Source organism: Acipenser ruthenus, chromosome 5 (genome assembly GCF_902713425.1).
Source record: "Acipenser ruthenus chromosome 5, fAciRut3.2 maternal haplotype, whole genome shotgun sequence".
In the NCBI taxonomy this organism is placed as follows: Eukaryota; Metazoa; Chordata; class Actinopteri; order Acipenseriformes; family Acipenseridae; genus Acipenser; species Acipenser ruthenus.
In genome coordinates, this window is record NC_081193.1 from 23,811,400 (window position 1) to 23,831,495 (window position 20,096).

General features: G+C 36.9%; 1 protein-coding gene across 10 annotated transcripts in view; it reads right to left on the reverse strand.

Annotated features, from left to right (window-relative positions):
- LOC117402717 (kinesin light chain 1-like) overlaps positions 1-17,858 on the reverse strand; it is a 76,786-nt gene extending 58,928 nt beyond the window's left edge. For 2 of the 10 annotated variants that reach the window (XM_034921335.2, XM_034004118.3), the window contains exon 1: positions 3,520-3,748. The gene's annotated coding sequence lies outside the window, so the exon portion shown is untranslated. Of the gene's footprint in view, positions 1-1,976; positions 2,051-3,519; positions 3,749-17,303 lie in introns of those variants that run through there. The other 8 variants (XM_034921337.2, XM_059023852.1, XM_034921340.2 and 5 more) reach the window with 6 other exon arrangements.
- Positions 17,859-20,096: the final 2,238 nt, after the last annotated feature.

Consider the following 20,096-nt stretch of genomic DNA (forward strand, 5'->3'; position numbering starts at 1 on the left):
ATCATATTTAAGCAATTAAGAAAATATATTATAATTTGGACGTTACTGCAGCAGTATAGAAGAGGGAATCTTGTAGAAGTTATCCACAGTTACGCTGCACCCTGAAGGAGTTAAACTTCTAGGTCACTACAGTATCAATAGGGCAGCAGTGTGGAGTAGTGGTTACGGCTCTGGACTCTTGACCGGAGGGTCGTGGGTTCAATCCCAGGTGGGGGACACTGCTGCTGTACCCTTGAGCAAGGTACTTTACCTAGATTGCTCTAGTAAAAACCCAACTGTATAAATGGGTAATCGTTTGTAAAAAAAAAAAAGAATATGATATCTGTATAATGTGAAATAATGTATAATGTGATATATTGTAACAATTGTAAGTCGCCCTGCATAAGGGTGTCGGCTAATAAATAATAATAATACTGTATAGGGCCATTCCATAGCATCTTGGGGGGGGGGGGTCAATTTCACACATACACGTTACTTTGTTACACAACTGCATGTTTATTCCTTCCTTCTTTTTATTCTTTTTTTTCAGATCTTTCATAAAGGATGTAACCACAAAGCATATGGAGGTGGAGGGGTGTGTGTGAACAGGCTGGCGTACGGGTGACATCAGGCCAGAAAGGAACACACAGACACGCAGTACTGGCAGGTGAAACTGAGACGCTGCGGCGCTCAGTGTGTTTAATAAACAAACAAATAAAAGATTTAAACAAAAACAGCACACAGCACTTGAGGCCAAAATAAACAGACCAACAAAATGGACTAACACTTAAACAAACAGTGGACTAACAGATAAACAAACACAGCGAGTCAAAACAAACAAGCATCGTGCTGGTCCTTCCAGCACAAAATAGCATTGTTATTAATTATTCTTTTACTTTATTTTACTCTCCTTCTCTCTCCCGTTCACTACTCGCCGAATACCCAACCCTGAGTGAGTGCTTCGTGCCTCTATATATATATGGCTGTGCCGAGATTCAATTACTAATTAATCATTCACTTGGATCTCGGCACGTGAACTAATTTGAGCAATCCCGTGCTACTGTTACATATTTTATCTGCACGTGAAGCGATTGTGCAATCCATGTGCCTAAATACAACTATTTTAAATCATGTTACACAGACCCATTTATATCCCGTGCACCAACATTAACACACCACATGCAACACATAACACATAACACACACATGGGCGGGGCACACTGCCACAGGGGGGTAAAACTTTATCCTGCAATTCTTAATGCTGTCGCACTACAAGCAGGCATTGTCTAACAGCAGCTGTCCAAGCAATACCATTATTACATTATATAGGTACCCCCTCCCCCTGAAAAAAAATGATCAGTTGCTAGTTATCTCTGCACTATTCATCCCCTCTTGGGATACATTAGGATTCAGCTCATGCTGAAGGAGCCTCATCAAGCTGCTACTAGACTTGCCTTCAGCTGAGCTTCATATTCCTATAAAAGCCCCAGGGGACACAGCAATGAATGACATCACTCCTTCTTTGTGGGCCATGCTGGCTTTCTAGAATGGCAAGGCCTGTCCAGCTACACCTGCCTCGCAGATCTGCATTTCCTTTTCCTTTCTTTTATATTTCCCCATCCAACACCTACACCAACATATGATTTTGACATATCACCAATTAAAGATTAAAAATAGACTGACTGCATATGAATTTCAGACTAGTTTACATGATCTTGGTCTGATTGGCTTTAATTGGAAAAAATGTAGGGTTTGGAAATTGTAACATTTTATTTTAAAACAATGCATCACATATTCTGCATACAAAAGTACAGTATAGTTTAATATAGTATAGTACAGTCAGCACTCGGATATACGTCAGTTATGTTTTACTGACCTTATACTAAGAACAAAATCAATCCCCATTATATATATATATATATATATATATATATATATATATATATATATATATATATATATATATATATATATATGTAATAAATTAATGCACTTACCCGTCACACAAGATTTCCGACTCAATTTTCTAATACAAAGACCATCTCTTCAATGTTACAATGTATTTGATTATCCGTCAAAGCCTGCGTCTTTTTTTCCTCGCATGTGCAAATCAGTTTTTATTGTGCAGTTACACAGCGCTTCCTCCAGTTTCACCTGACAAAAATGCAGCAACAACAAAGCAAGACCAGCTACTGTGATCTAATTGCTTTTGTGCATTTTCATTTGCAAGTGAACTGTAACATTAGAGCCTTATCAAGCACATATGATTTAATTTTGCTGTTGGATCGTTAATGTGTAATTTTACATACAGCTACAATACGTACCGGATTTAAAAGTATGTACTGTATTACAGCCCACGTGTCCACAGTCATCTCTTTTGGCAAGTGACATTTTCAGAATCATATCGTTCTGAAATAACTTGGAGTACTGTTCCCTGCAAAAGCAACTGCAGTACATCTAAATAGAAGCCTACTTATTTTAAAACACAGTCATTTCAGCTATATATTTTTGACATTTTATCTTTTTTGTTTGTTTGTTCCCTGAAATACAGACAACGGTTGGAACGGGCCAAAGATACGTGTCACACTTTTTTAACTATCACGAAACTCAAAATTTTATGGAGGTCGGATATGTGAGTGCTGACTGTATAGTGCACACCAAGTTGGAGTATTTAAAATAATAATAATACAGTACGATTTCTGAAATAAAACCTCAACCCAACTATAAAGATTTTCTGAAAGGATCCAAACAAATTCTTGAAATGACAAATCAAAACATCTTCTCTGAATGATTACAAAATGCTTAACAAATATAGCTGCCAATATTCAATTACTATGTTCAGCATAAAGAATCCCTTTTATTGCAGCAGTAAGGTAGATTAAACCTTCTACACTGCACTGACCACTCCTTTATTGATCTATGCAATATAGCACTTTAAACATATTACATGAAAATGTAATTACAGTCCCTATAAAAGGTACACAGAAATATATTTAAATAAAAAAGGGACAACCACTCAAAAGGCCATATGCTAGCTATATATATATATATATATATATATATATATATATATATATATAATCTCTTTGTGTTGCAAAGGTACATTTATAATTTGTTTAAAACTATAACATACTACTAGATTTTGAAGTCTGAATACAAAATGTATTAACTGGGATTTCAAAGAACCAGTTTTGATACATAGTAGAAACCATAATCCAGTATTTGTCTATGTCATTAGAAGCGCACAACAAAACACCCTTCAGTTACAATACTGTTCTTTATGTAAACCGAAAATAATTCTAAATACACTTATGGTAGCAAACCGATATTGAAAAAGCAAGATTTTAAAAAAGTACGTTAGAAAGCAAGTCACCAAAAAATAGAAAAATAAAAAATGCAAATATTACATATTTTTTGCAATACTGTTTCCATCTATTCTAAAAACTATAATAAATGTCATGTAATGTACAAGTGCAGACAACCATTAAATGAAAAGCATCAAAGTCTATAAAACAAAAGACTAAAAGGATTAACACTTACCTGTTAGAAAACAATCTTTATTGACCATCCACGTAACTCAGTTGTTTTTAATGGTGATGACAAAATGACACCAGAGCAGGTGGCTTTGTTACCAGGAAAATTGCCTCAGGAAAAGGGATTCCAAATAAAACTAAATTTAAAAAATCTTACATGCAGATTACAGCATCCGTGTGCTTGTGTGATTCCCTGACCTTCCTCCAGCAGATTGGAAAGCTGTGCCTCTACAGAATAAACAACAGGGAGCAGCCCATTACACAGGAGAGGGGGGAGGGCTGGACTCCTACTTCTACAGACAGCATCTACAGACAGCAACAACGGTCGCAAGGTACAGAATACATTCAATGCTAGGATGGGGAGTGGGGGAAGCGATCAGGACAATACATCGCTACAGTAAAAATGACAACTTTCAATCACAACAAAACCAGCAAGAAAGAAGTTCCGTATTATTCAGATTAATTGTTGCATTCTGTTTTCATGCAGTACTCTGCACCAGACAGAAAAGAGATTGTCATTCAGTAGATTTACATGGCACAAGGATTCAGAACATTAAGTATTTGGAATACTAGAATATTCCAAATGCTCTGTATACATGCAGGTGGAATTCTCTTATTCCTTTCATAGTCTGCATTTACATGGTAATCAGAATATTCCTTTTATGCCATTAACGCATGCCATTTACTGTAAGAGCTGGTGGTGTGGATGCAAATTTCTGTTATTTGTTTTTTCAGATATGGAATCTGATATTTTGAGATTGTGTAGATGCTTGTGGGTTGTAATTCAGTGCAATGTGTTCACGCAGATATGCACGCTTATGTCTTTATTAATATAACAAGGAGACAGATTGAAGATGAGTTGCCGCTGTTTAGCCACGCACATCATCAACAGAGCCTACAGTAAACAAATGTACAATAAAATAATAACAATAATAAATAAATAAAGCAAATACTGTGTGTATATATATATATATATATATATATATTTTTGGCTACCTGTTTTCTTAAAGGCGCTCTGTGATTACGCCCTCCTAGGAGTACTGTTCTCCCAGAAAGGAGCCTCAATGTTGTACTGGAGGCTCTCACGAAGGCCCCGTTTGAGCCCATACACTCCATAGAGTACCTGTCTATGAAGACAGCCTTCCTCTTGGCTAAGCGGGTCAGTGAGCTGCAGGTGCTGTCTGTGTATAGCTCCTGCATGCATATTTGGGAAGATGGCAACAGGGTGTCTCTGCGCACCAACCCTGCTTCCTCCCCAAGGTGATCACAGCCTTCCACGTTAAATCAGTCTGTGGAACTGGAGTCCTTCCATCCACCTCCGTTTGCTTCAACGGAGGATGAGAGATTAAATTTCCTCTGCCCAGTGCGGGCATTGAGATGCTACGTGCATAGGACAAGAGCTCTGCATCAGTCTCACCACCTCTTCGTCTGTCACGAGACACAGACCCCAGGACAGCCCCTGTCTAAGCAGCGTCTGTCACATTGGATTGTGGATACAGTATCGACTGCATATAATAGTTCTGGCTTGCCCCCACCTGGTAGGGTAGCCACACACTCCACTAGAGGGTTGGCTACATCTTGGGCCCTCTTCAGAGGTGCCTCGATGTCTGATATTTCTCCAGGTTCTACCGTCTTAACGTGGTAGACCCTGCCTTGCCTTCTGTAGGCACAAGGGTCCTTGAGGGTGTAAGTTCACACAGCATTCCTTCTCCCTCGCGATGGCTCTGGTATACATTATCCCATACGTAATGTCTTTGGTGGTCGTCTTCGAATTGAAAGGGAACGTTAGGTTACTTACCGTAACCCTGGTTCCCTAAAAAGAGAAGACGACCACCAACCGCGAGGTCGCGTCGGTCGCCATCACAGGTTCGACGGAAAAAGAGAAATGGCTTCCTTTGGATAGCAGTTTTATCCCCTCGGTGGGCGGGGCCGAGTGCATCATCCAAGGAAGGGGCCTATCGGCAGCTCTGGTATAGAGAGCTCAGCGATACCTACCCAATGGGCAGGCAAATCCCATACATAATGTCTCTGGTAGGTAACTTAACATTATTGTGTGTGTCTGTTGTGGGTTACACTTCATAGTCAGAATATGCCGTTTACATGGCTTTATATTCCACTAGTATTCCGCATTCCAATGGAATATGCCACCTCCAACATTCTGAATATGCAGAGGTGGAATATTCCTCTTCATATTCCGAATATGATGTTTACATGGCAGAATATATATTTCGGATTATTCAGTATTTCGAATACTAGTGGAATATTAAAATGGGGTTTCTTGGTTAAAAGGCATTCAAAATATATGATTATTGGTTAAAACAAGGGTTGCAAAAATGGGACTGAAAAAGGCTGTTTTACTTTATTTTACAAGAAAAAGCAGTGTGATATTTTCAGCGCATATAAATATAAAAACTACAATATCGCTTTTGCTCATACAGACATTATACAAATGTATTTATGCTTTTAAATGTAGTGTGTCTGATTTGCTAACTGTTCCGATTGCTCCATTTTATGTCTAACATGTTCAATGGTAATGCAATCCAACCTACTCTTCAGTAAATGTGCAGCATGTCCAAACAGGGGAACTTAAGCAACAACAATCAAATAAGAAATACTGAACATGTATTACTGCCTTTAAGGTTTTCTCTAGAAAAAGAAGCTGAATTCAAACACATAAATCATAAAATCATTTTAAATAGAGGAAATGGAAAAAGCCTATTGTTGAAGCCATTACAAATACAATATTATGAAAAACATAATGGACTTTGTTACCAAGATCATTGCACACAGACTTGTTTTTAAATTGCTGATTTCCTTTCCATCTGCATACATGACATTAAACAAAAGGACGTAATGTACTGTTCTATATCCGTTTACAAATGCTGAGATTGAAATCATTATCTAAATATCTGTTACCAACATTTGGAATGGGTGATATAACAAGGTGCTGAGTTGTAGGTGGAGCAGTGGTGGACGGTCAAGGCTGGTCAATGGCAGGAATAGCAAACCTGGACTCAGAAACAGCAGTTTAAAATAAAAGGTTTAAAACAAAACGTATACAAAACAAACTAACACAAATAAACAAAACAGCACCCAAGCTACAGCTATCCTGGTGCAAAGCAGAAAGCACAACCTGCTCTCAGCTCTTTCCTTTTATGGGGTGTGGCCACTTTCCACACTTTTCTATTTAAACCAATAAAATCATTATCAATTTAACAATTAAACACTGAACTAACATGTGGCTGTGCAAAAGCGGCCATCTTGGCCCCAGGCTGTTCCTCTACACCTGAGCCCAAGATGGCTGCCAACCACAAAACACACATTGTACTTGTGCAGGGCCTCTGCCCTGTCACAGTGACCTTGACAGCAACAAATGCAATACATTATATATATATATATATATATATATATATATATATATATATATATATTTCTAGAAATTTCTTGAAAACAAATTATAGGGAAAATCTTTTGTAGCAAAAGTTTTGCTTTTGTGGATGTGGAAAAAAAATTACAAGAAATAGATGTCTACAATTATTTATTTCATTTTTTTTTTTTTTTTTTGCAAAACTCCAAAAATGCTCATTCAAATGTATTCATACCCAGACAAAGAAAATTAAATTAATATCTAGTTGAGGCACCTTTAGCAATAATAACCTCTTTTACACAATTAGGATATTTGTCAATGAGCTTTTGGCATGATTCTTTAGTGATTTTTGACCATTCTTCAATGCAAAATTATTCCAGTTCATTGAAATTCCAAGGACTTCTCTTGAGCACAGCCTTCTTCAACTCATACCAAAGATTCTCAATCGGATTTAGATCAGGACTTTGACTAGGCCACTCAAGAACTTTGATTTGATTCTTCTTTAACCATTCTGAAGTAGATTTTGATGTGTGCTTTGGATCGTTGTCGTGTTGGAACGTCCAGTTGCACTTTATATATATTAGGGGTGGGAATTTCGAGTAATTTAGTGCTTGAGTACTCAAGCGTTAAATATTTTGGGTACTTGACCCTAATGCCAGGCAATATTATTCTGTATATGCGCCACAAAAATTACCACATTAACACTAGAGCCGCCGCGGTTATACTCATACCTAAAACCGGCGCCGGCAGTCATTATGACAGTACATTTTAAACAACATCGATATTAAAATGAAAGACGAACTATCCGATACAACTCAAAAGTTTTACTCAAGCACATCATATCAAACATCTGAACAGCCGAAACGCCTTATTTAAATGAACAATTAAACATAACAGGGTTTATTTTCTAATTTAACACAAATAAAGCAGTACTACAAAAAAATGAAAAAAAAATATGATAAAATAGTTTTTAATTTAAAAGGAAAGTAACATGCGTTAGCTCTTGCGTGTGTCACTTGGTGCAGCACAGAATCCAGGTTGAGGTGCTGCAGCCTGCTGCTTTGCAGTTTTCTGATCAAAATGTTTCTGCTGAAGCGCTGTGGCTAGCTTCAAGATGAACTCTCTCCTACTGATATTGTCCCTGGAGCATTTCTTGTACAAAACAAAGGAACTGATGGCTGCCAGGTCCAGTCGAGATATCAACAGGATTGTATATATTAGGGATGCACCGAATCCAGGATTCGGTTTCGGATACAGCCTGAATATCTACGTTTTCAGCAGGGTTCGGATTCGGCCGAATACTTAGGATTCTGTGAGCTTAATCCGAATCCTATATCCGCCCAGACGCACATCCATTTTAATACATCCCTCCAATGTGTGCAGTTCTTCTTTAAATAAGACATCTGGTATTGAACAGAACCGTTATATTTAATAACAAGAACACGTTTGATGAACTCTGTCGCAGCTCTCAACTCCCTAAATTACTGGTGGCACATGCACTAAACACGTCACGCAGCTGCTGAATGTAAACATACTCTCGTATGCAACAGCACATTCACATCACACTTTTCATGGAGTAAAGTTATGCAGTAAACCTGTAATATGTAGTAACGGCAAACTGTTGTAGACTTTTGTGCTTTGTTGCTTTGTCTGTCAAACGTGTTCTAGAGATCAAAAAATCAGTGCACAGAAATATATATTTTTTTATAATTTTACAACTGTCAGATGTGCAAGATGTTGTTGAACAATATGCTTTAGTAAATTAAATTATGTTATGGTAATGTGCTAGTACAAGTTGAACCATTTGGGAACTGCTGTGTTTTATTAAAATATTTTTTAAAACTGTTTCGTAGCCTATTTGACATGTGTTACACACACGGTGCATTTAAATCAACGTGGGTTTTATTTCACAGGGAGATTCAGGTCACTCATCACGGTAGTTTTTTCCACATAGCTCTTAGTCTCAGATCAGGTGACACAGGTTGAAACGTCATTAAAGAAAATAGAGGGTTATGGAAAAGATGCAGCTCTCCTTTCTTGTAAAGGTAAAGTAAACGGTTCTGTATTTTGACGTTTCTGTTGTGGAGGGAGGGGGCTAGTGTTAAATTGTGTAAGTTTCAAGCTGAAATGTTATTCAGGGATATATTTCCATTCGGTAATAAAAATACTATGAACTAAAAGGCTCAAAACTATAGATTGTGTGCATCCCTTGTAAGTAGCTGCCAGTCTGTTTTTCATTCAACAGTTTCCTTCAATTTTCTTGACAGTTCTTGTAGATTCGGTATTCGGTTCGGTATTCGGCCAAATCTTTTGAGATGGATTCGGTATTCGGACAGTAAAAATGGGATTTGTGCATCCCTAGTATAAAGAATATTATAGGTTATATTCCAAATAAAAACATGTATTAAAGTCAGTCAAAATTACGGCTTTGTTGCTAGGTGGGTGGGCTTATAACTTCCTTATTTTCTTGCCTTTCAAGCACTGTCAGGGTATTTATTATGAAAAGTCACAAACGGACAACCACATAACTTTCAGATACGCAGAGCAATTTAAATTTGAAAACCTCAACCCATCAAAATGACTTCCGTGGCTAGTGTTAAGGTGCTGTATGTAAATAAAATATTGTAACAACCCCTGGTCTTGAGCCTCAAAGCAGGAGACGGGATTCAGGCGCTAATAAAACTACTTTATTAATTAAAACAGGGTCTGTGTTTGGGTCAGGACCACACCACAAAAACAATAAATCCTTCCTCCTGTCTATCCTAAAAACTCACTCACTTTCTCGCTCGCTCTATTCCACACCCACAGGCTCTGGCTCTATCAGTCCCCTCACACACAGAGAAGAGAGCGGACCACTACTCTCATGGGGGGTTGGGGGGGATTGTAGGTGAACTGTAGGTGAACACTCTTAGAGAGTATAAAAGGGTTAGTCATAGGGTGATTGCTGTCATTACCAATAAGTCAATATGGCGAAAAAGTAAAGAGCTATCTGAAGACCTTAGGCAGAAAATTATTTGTTGTCATAAAGCTGGAGAAGGATACAAGAAGATTTACAAGCATTTGAGTATCCGAATTTCAACTATTGTTTCTATTATCAGAAGTACAAGACTCATGGTATTGTCACAACACTTCCTCGGTCTGGAAGAAAGAAGGTTTTATGAGGGCGTCTAGATGACATGGTCCACACCCAACAGTGGCTCACACACACACACACCCACACTACCGTAACTAATGGTATGGTCCCACCCCGTAACAATACAGATAATGAGAATGCGCAGGACCAGACAAAACAAAAGTCTGCCAACCTGAACTGACCAGGTTGCTGCAATATATTGAACTATATTGGAAAACTATATTGAACTATATTGGAAAATATTGTTTATGCTTTAAGAAACTGAATTTTAACAATCCCTTTTGAGCAGTCGAAGCTTGGTGCATGGTAGGCTAGATCCCCAACAGTCTGCAACAGCAGGAAAAAAAAAAAATCAAAATAAGGAAAATATGATTGCTTAGCTATTGATGCAGCAAACTTGCAGGGGCACAGCAGTGCCTTTGCAGCAACACCACGCACACCATACAGAAAAAAATACTGTCACTGAATAATAATAATAGTAGTGTCATCAATGATGAAGTTCGTGTCCCAGCATTGACAGTTCAGACTTGGCAAAGAGAAGCTGCTGCAGGCTTCTGGGTCTGTATTATGCCTGGCAGTAGTCCATTCTGCACATGAGACTCTGAGCAGTTGCCTCTCAAACAAAGCGAGCTGGAAACCCTTATTGTGGACAGTCCCTAAGCTTGTTTTTTTACTTGCCAGCTGCATTGAAGTCTGCAGCTCATGAATCTGTCTTTAATTGTACATTTAGAGGGTGGTTATAAGTACTAGGACACTGTTTTTGCAATGGTGCTGTATTAAAAAAAAAAAAAAAAAAATCCTTAATTGATATGATTGGTGTGTCCTGGTGAAGGTTAGTACATTATGCTGTTTTGCAGAAGAATATACATTTAATAATAATAATAATAATAATAATAATAATAATAATAATAATAATAATTTTGACAATGCGTAATATACAGTATCAGGGGTGTGCAATTCGTATTGCCCGACGCCCGGAACAAGATTTGTGTGAGGGACAACAAGTTTTGCTGTTATACTTTGCCCATCAGACAAGTAGTTTTTATTTATTTATTTTTCCTATGTTCGTTCTGTTGCTATAAAGACACTCCGGGTATATTTTTAGAGAGCCACGCCACAAGTTTATGAAAACTGAATTGCGTAAGTCTAGCACCTACACACAAACATTTTAAAAAGTATTTATACTGGGTAAGGGCGCCTGCTAAGAAATAAATAATAATAAATAATAATAATGTTTATGTCCTGCCCCTAGCACTTCTGATTGGCTAGCTGTGGGAAAAGCTGATCTTTTATTGGTTACAAAGAAACCCAGAAATGGCTGCCAAGAGAGCCTTTGGCAATGCACAGACTAATCTTTTAAATGCAAGGTATTATTTACGTTTTTAAATGCAGCCATCTGGTAAAGTTAAAACAAAAAAAAAAAAAACATAGTCGCTAGGGTATTAGCGGATTAGAAAAAATCGTGTTGTGTAATTTATAAAATTATTTCAGAATCAACTTTGTGGTCAAATTCTTAGAAGCATTTCAAGACAAACTTTCCCCCAAAAAATGTATGATTTTATTATTATTTTTTTTTATTTTAGGGTTGCTCACCTAGTTTGTTATTTACCATATTTACATTTTATTTTAGATTTCAACTATATATTAAAAAAATTAAAAAAATCTGTAGATTTGAACTGAAGCGATATTAGTTATTTATTGGACATACACAATCCATCGATTTGTGAAACTATTAAAACAAAAGAAGATTGTCAAATGTTTATAATAATAGAAATGAAATGCTTGTATATGAGATTAACTATACAACATTTTCAATGCGTTTATGTATTCAAAAATGTATATATTTTTAGTGAGAGTAGTGCAGAGAAAGAATGTTGTCCTTGCCGCCTCCAATAAAATAATAATAATAATAAAAAACAATCAGAATATGAAACCAGGATCACCCAGCTGCTGCAGTGTTCCAGTTAGCCATCATGGGACAATATTACTGCCTCAGGGCCGCCTTTTCTCTTATGTGAACGCTTCAATTCAGTCACTGTCAGCGGAACAGACAAACAATCACCAAGACAGTGTAAAAGAATGAGCCCAGCAGCAGTCGGAAACAGATTGGCAGCAATTTGATTTAAGTTTGTTGCCCACAGGGCAAGTCTGGCATCAGATTTTTAAACAAAGGAAAATATTATTCTAGCACTCTAACTTATGGCAGTAAAACAAATAAAGCACAGAATTCCTTTACCAAATATTATCTGCAAGAAACTACTAAATTAAAAAACTACTAAAATAAAAAAGAAATAGGCTGTAGGGTATAGGGCTATAAATTCACACTGTGTCAGAAAAATGCTTTTTATAAACCTCCTTTCAGCAAAATCTACAGCAGCCTCCTTCCGGACCTACGCACCAGAAATGCAGCAGCCTGTCCCAGACTGGTACTGTAACTCATTCCACATGAGGCATGCCTCACCCAGAGTGCAAGTACTCTATCTGAGTATCTAAAGTTAGCTTTTTATTACTGCAATGGTTGTAATTTGTTGGTACTGGAGACTGCCTGGCACAAAAATCTGGGCAAGTAATGCCTATCTGCATTTGGCTCACTGTTGATTAGCAGCAGGCACTGACACACACCAATTGGAAATATGCCCACAGTAGCCGTAAAAAACATTGTATAAGTCGATTTTTTAGGCATTTTTGCAGGGCCCTTAAAAGGGGAGAGCGACTAATACACTGGTGCGACGTATGCGCCTCTGTGTCTAATATTAAACTACTATACCAGTGCCACAGTGGGATTACTACAGCCACTGTTATGGCTCACACAAACATAACTGTCAACAACCTGATTCTTTTTTCAGGATCTACTGCATTCAGGTCTGGGTAGACACACAAAACCACTGTTCTAATTAAAAGTTGTAATTAGTTACTCTTTGTCATTTTGAATGTTAAACATAAGCGTTCAGACTATGAATTTCCTTATTCCCACCCTCCCGAGTCATTGGTTTGTCAGCATTCAGACTGAATCTGCCCCCGAGATCCATAACAAACAGCTATTGATTAGAAAGCTGAGTAAACTTATCAAGTCTTCTGTTCGTTGCAATTGCAATGAAATATTATATAATGCAGGTGTCTTTGAGACTGGATCAAGCAGGACACTCAGACAAAAAACAAAAATGCTACACAACAGGTTTGAAATTGTGCGTTGTTGAATTTGATGAAATGCAGTGCAATCACTATGCTAAAAAAACAGCACATGACTGGAGACAAAACAAAGACAAACTTAAATATGGCAAAAGAAAAACGAGCCAATAGAGGAGGAAAAGTGTTAATGGCTAAAATAAAAATAGGTTAATACAGATGTGATGTGGGATGTATAACTTGATTTTACGCTCTCTTAATTATTACTTTTTAAATCCATTCAAGTACCATTTGTCATTTGTCAGTAGTTTACACTGTTACTACTGGAATTTACAGTACTGTAGTAGTATTTATATATAGTGTAACACTGCAGGGAGGGGGTTAAAGCCTCCATGAGTGGAAAACATGTGTGGAATGCACATTTGTTTAGTTTAATTGTTTTGGTTTATTGTTTCATTGATTTGTTAATTGTTTTATTATTAATTATCCCCTGCACCTGGTAGCTATTGTTAAATTAAAACCAGGTGCAGGGTATTTAAGAGAGGCAGCTAGTCTGCTCAAAGCTGCTGAGGAGAAGGAGGCAGAAAGGTGTGCTCTGCTTCCTGGCAGCAAATGTAATCGGTTCACCCTCGCTCGGGTTCGTTGCCCCTTTAAAAATAGACCCGGCACACAGAAATGGATTTTAAGCGCGGGTGCGCTATTTTTAATACACACAAAAAAATCAAACAAAACACACAAAATAAACACCTAGCTCTGTACGAGCACTAACTAACACACAGGAACACCCTGGCTAACACGGGACAGCTACACTGTTTCCCCGTTCCTTACAAAACACACTGGTTTTACACAGCACTTCCTTTTTCACTCACGACTGCCAGGAAGCAGAGCACACCTTTCTGCCTCCTTCTCCTCAGCAGCCTTGAGCAGACTAGCTGCCTCTCTTAAATACCCTGCACCTGGTTTTAATTTAACAATAGCTACCAGGTGCAGGGGATAATTAATAATAAAACAATTAACAAATCAATGAAACAATAAACCAAAACAATTAAACTAAACAAATGTGCATTCCACACATGTTTTCCACTCATGGAGGCTTTAACCCCCTCCCTGCTGTGTTACACTATATACTGTGTATATATATATATATATATATATATATATATATATATATATATATATATATATATATATATATATATATAAATTTCACAGTAAACATAGCTAATACGTTTATATTATATATATACACTGCACTTTAATTTACTCGAACTGATTATTTAGAAATTTTGAAAAACTGAATAGGTTCTAGCAGTTTAACTAAAAACACTGTCAAATTATTAATGGAATAAAATATTGCAAAAATTGTTATTTCAAATCTAAACCCGTGCATTTTTCTTTATTTATCAGTGTTGAGCATGTAGGGAAAAAAAGTACTTTAAAACACAAAAAAAGGTAGTTTCCTAAAATTGAAGTCTCAATTCCAAATCATTGCAATATCTTATGAAGAACATATGTATGGCAAGTGACAGCAATCAAATGTATTGATTGCTACCCTCCTTCTCTGGTTTCCCTCTGGGTGCATATTAGATTGCAGCCTGCTAACTGGCAATTGAAAAACAGGTACGAATGTACAGGTAAGAAGTAGTAAGAAGAAACAGTATGTATGGCAGTCATTATAAAACATGCATTACATAAAGTGCATACTTGTATGTGTAACATAGCGACACATTTTGCCTCAACTTTGGAAACAAACAAATGAGTAAAAAAAAGTAATGCACAGTGTTCAAATATTAGCCCAATAGGCTAGTATACTGGAAATTAGAAAAGTCAAAATGATTCCTTATCTGCTTGGTATTTTTCATTTTTCAGTAAACTTTGTCCCTTTAAAACTATGAGACTGTCGCACATATTATGATTGCTAGTCAAAAGGCATGGGGTGGAATAAAATAAAAAGAAAAAAAAAATTCAATAACAATCTTAGTTTGATTAGATACCAATTAAAAATATTGTAATGCTTCAAGAGAGCTGCAGTTTCTTTGCAATACATGAGGACTGAGCCAAGCAATTTAAATAACATGCTATCATAGTGTGAGAATGTTAACATGCAATTAAAGAAGTATGCAACACCAAACTAGTGTTTTGATAAACAATGATAAGTAGAAAATAAACACTGGATAGAAAACCTAGGAATGGGTGTACAGTATAAAGCTTGGCTATTGAGGCAATGTGATGTGACACACTCTGGAGAAATAAACAAAATAAAACAAGAACCAGACAAAAATACAACCAGTCTTGCCAAGTGCTGTAGATGGACAAATGCGACTGTGGTCTTATTTTTCCTGAATAATAGGTATCATATGATTGTAAAATCTGTGGCTGTGAACATCATACTGTATTTGAATTTTGTATTTACAAAAAGGATATTGCTGCTCTAGAAAGAGTGCAAAGAAGAGCAACCAGAATTATCCCGGGTTTAAAAGGCATGTCGTATGCAGACAGGCTAAAAGAATTGAATCTATTCAGTCTTGAACAAAGAAGACTATGCGGTGATCTGATTCAAGCATTCAAAATTCTAAAAGGTATAGACAATGTCGACCCAGGGGACTTTTTTTTTCCTGAAAAAAGAAACAAGGACCAGGGGTCACAAATGGAGATTAGATAAAGGGGCATTCAGAACAGAAAATAGGAGGCACTTTTTTACACAGAGAATTGTGAGGATATGGAACCAACTCCCCAGTAATGTTGTTGAAGCTGACACCCAGGGATCCTTCAAGAAGCTGCTTGATGAGATTCTGGGATCAATAAGCTACTAACAACCAAACGAGCAAGATGGGCTGGATGGGCTGAATGGCCTCCTCTTGTTTGTAAACTTTCTTATGTTCTTATGAATGTGTGGCTTTATTCATCCAGGGGCTGGAAAAAGCAATATTACAGTGTCCTACTGCCCTCATCTATTAATCTAATTTGGTGTCATGACATTATCAACTACCTTAGTTAGCAGGGGAGAACACAATACAACTTCTAATTCTGTGACCAGTGGCTAAAACCACCCTAACAAGAATTAAACTGTTATAAATGACTAACCATTACAACTGGACCCTGAGACGAGGAGCTACAAACATTGATGACATAATCACTTTGAAGCAGACTTTGAGTGAACTTACAGTGCAAAACATAATGCAGCACACATAACTAGAAAATAAAGCTACCAACTGATGCAATGGGTAGTGCGTTCATGTATTGTCAAGCACAATTGAGTTTTATTCAATTTATGATGCTCTACCTTGATCTTTGATTCCATAGTTCTTAATAAAACGTCACCACAATATAATACATAGTTACGACGTATAATACGTTAAATATGTGAATTGACTGATCAATCTACTGACACTTTGTGAATCTATCATTATTATAATATAGGCCTATGAGACTACTTGCATCATGACACATACTGTAAAAATCCCACGAAAAAAGTACGCAGCCTATCAAAAAACAACATTAACTGTTAACAACACCATAAAACAGGTCGACCTGGCAGCTTCACAATACATACAAGATTCTTTCCAAATTCAAATGAAATTCACCAAGTGTGTCTATTCTTACATCAGCATCTGCAGGGTAGCCCAGAGGTAAGCTTCCACACACACACACACACACACACACACACACACATATATATATATATATATATATATATATATATATATATATAAATATTATATATATATATTCTAGCTCAAAGAGCCAGCTGCCCAACGTTTCGATATGTTGTACATATCTTTCTCAAGGGAGCCTGTGTTTGAATCAAAACATTGGAGGTATTTATAGGTTTTTGACGGTATGACAACTACTTGTTGTTGTTTACATTATATTATGCCATATGTTTTTAGTTGTAATAATTTCTGGACCAAAAATAAAAACACCGTAAATTTGTGTGAGGAATTTTAATAGTATAACTTTTTACAGTTTCAATATAAGAATGTTTTTGTTTAACTTTCATATTTAGTAACACATAAAAAGTCTATACCACCTGTCTGACAGGTGTATACGTCATGCTGCAAATTACAGTACAATAGACTATGTACATTACAATTTATTGAAACAGTAAAAGAAAAGGCTGTATTAAATGTAGATTACTGTAGTAAATACTGTATATGTAACTCACCTTTGAATTCTACTATCGTGCAGCTAGTTGTCACTAGTTGACGTTGAGGAACGCCGTGCTTTTGACAAAGTAAACAAAATCAAAACTCACATCACTGTCTGGTGTGGTCACTCCCCAAAGATTCAGTCAGTTTCTGTAAAGCACAAACTATCCGCAAACGCTGTCTGTGCCTCTCTCTGTCCAGCAACGTCAGCCAGATAATTCTTTGGGTATGGGTAACCCTAGCAACGCAGTGTCTTATGTGTACTTAAGGCAACAACTGTGTGAATGAAGTGATATATATCTTTTTTAAAAAAGGAATATCGCCCTACTTAATTGGGCCGCAGAGTCCCTTTAAATCCAAGATGTCTCCCCCTGCGCCTGTTTACTCCCATCAGACACTGCATGGGTTTATGATTGCAGATTTAAGTCTGCGGCCGACGATACAGTCTGTGCAGACGGAGCATGGACAGCTATGCTATAGGACCTGCAGAGCAGACGCATCAAATATGGAGACGGAGTTGAGAGAAATTCTAATTGCAGAAGAAGAGGATGCAATCGAAGCTCCCTTCGTGCTCCACTTGCTTCATAATTTACAGCATCGTCCGAAAAAGTATGTTAGAAATGGTCATTGCTGTAAACGATACAAACGTATGTGTAGTGCTGTCACGTGAGGTAATGCGTGGTAGTCCAACCTAACAGGCAGATCTGGGATTCTATTATAAAGTGTGAGTCATATTGATGCCCATTTCCACCACATCAAACAAGAAAGGAAAACAACAGTAATAATAATAATAATAATAATAATAATAATAATAATAATAATAATAATAATAATAATAATAAAAGAACTGAGCATTTCATTATTTCGACTCATTTATGCACTCTTTCTGCATAAATCGCTGTGGTTAATAATAAGCAAGGCTACTGCAAATTGGATTTTGGCTTTGCTATGTTATTTACAATGGAATATATATGGGACTATTTAGGCGTTTTCCTTTTAGAAGTCTAATTAAAGCACAAAGTGACCTGAGCATCTTCATTCTGGTGAATATCCCATTGCATTCTCCTCAAAGGTTGATTTCCCACAATAAACTGTTCAAAGTTGATGTAAGGCCTGGTGTATGATGGGAAAATAAAACATGAAAATGCAATGAAGTCAGTTGAGAAGTACTGTGCACTGTTTGGGCAAGACCTCTTTCCGTACATTTTGAGATTCAGGATATAAGAGAATGTTATAATATGAAATAATTAACTAACTATCTCAAAAGCATTGATATAAAGTGCTGTCAGACCTTTTGTTTGCACTGTTGTATTGGCCTTCAGTGCCTCAGCAAATCACCAGCTGCCATAGCCAGGGTCTAGGACAGTAAGGTAATGAGTGACTGACAGTAATTGAACCAGTCACAGACAAAAACATACGATAGGTATTTGCAAACACTGTCTGAGGATATTCAAATCATACATTACACTTGCTAAGAAATGATACAGCACTAATTAAATGTAGCTGAGGACTACTCTTATTTACATTTATAATAAATTGATACTACATATCAAATTATGCACAGACCACTGTAAAAAAAAAAAAAAAAAATACCCAGATAGGCTGCATTTTCAAAAATGCAGGAATGGTAAGCATATTGAAGTTATCCAATATTATTAATATTTCTCACCAGATTGGATTCTTTCCTTTACTTCAGATGATACAATGAGATGTATGGTTGTGGTTCCATCAGTCAGCTGAATTTCACACTTCTCCATAGCTGAGTTTGTAGTGGTGCAGACCACAATTATCTTGTATAAACCATTTCAAAATGACACACAGCTGTATTAATTTAATCAGTTCCAGTTATATCAGGTCGCTTCACAACCCTTCAATCGTTCTCTTTTATTACTAGAAGTGTTTTTCGGCTCATTGTGTATTGGGACACTTGAACACACTCTGATTGGTAAAATTAATTTAAAATCTTTCCTACATTTCCAACTGACATTAAAATGTCTGCTTTTGACAAAAATACACACATGTGAAACATTTTTATTTTATAGATACCCTTATCCAAGGCAATGTACAATGGTATACAAGATAATGAATGCATACAACAGTCAAAAAAGTTACAAAGCAGAACTATACAAGAAGTTAGGTTACATTGTAAGACTATATACAGTAGAACAGGTAAAAGCATATATATATATATATATATATATATATATATATATATATATATATATATATATATATATATATATATAATGAAGTTATAATGTATAAGTACATCACTAAAACATCCACGCATAGTATTTTATTGTTGAACTGTTTTAGAATTCAAACATGTATGTATCTATTACTTTGCCGTGTCTAGTATGTAATTCATAGGGAAAATGACATGACTCTGAAGGCGATTCACATGACATGACTCGAAGGCTCGTATCTGGTTGCCTACACACCTCTGTCAGCTAACTCTCCTCCATTTTTTTGCAGGTGCTCCAGCGCATTACCTCTTGAGAAGCTGAAGCCCGTGGATGCGTGACCTGGTGACGTTTTTTCGGATTCGGTCTGTGCAGATTCTGCAGAAAACCTATCCAAATTCATCGTCTGCGTGAACTCAGCCAGAAAAGACGTCACCAGGTCACGCATCCACGGGTTTAAAAGTCTGCACAGCCGCGCAGCTTCTCAAGAGGTACTGCGCTGGAGCAGCCGCGGCTCAAAACAAGAGCCGAGCGTTGGCTGATAAAGAAGTGTGTAGACAACCAGATACAATCCTCACTCCATGTGCTACTGCCACCTAGTCAGGGGGTGTGAATCGCCTTCGAGTC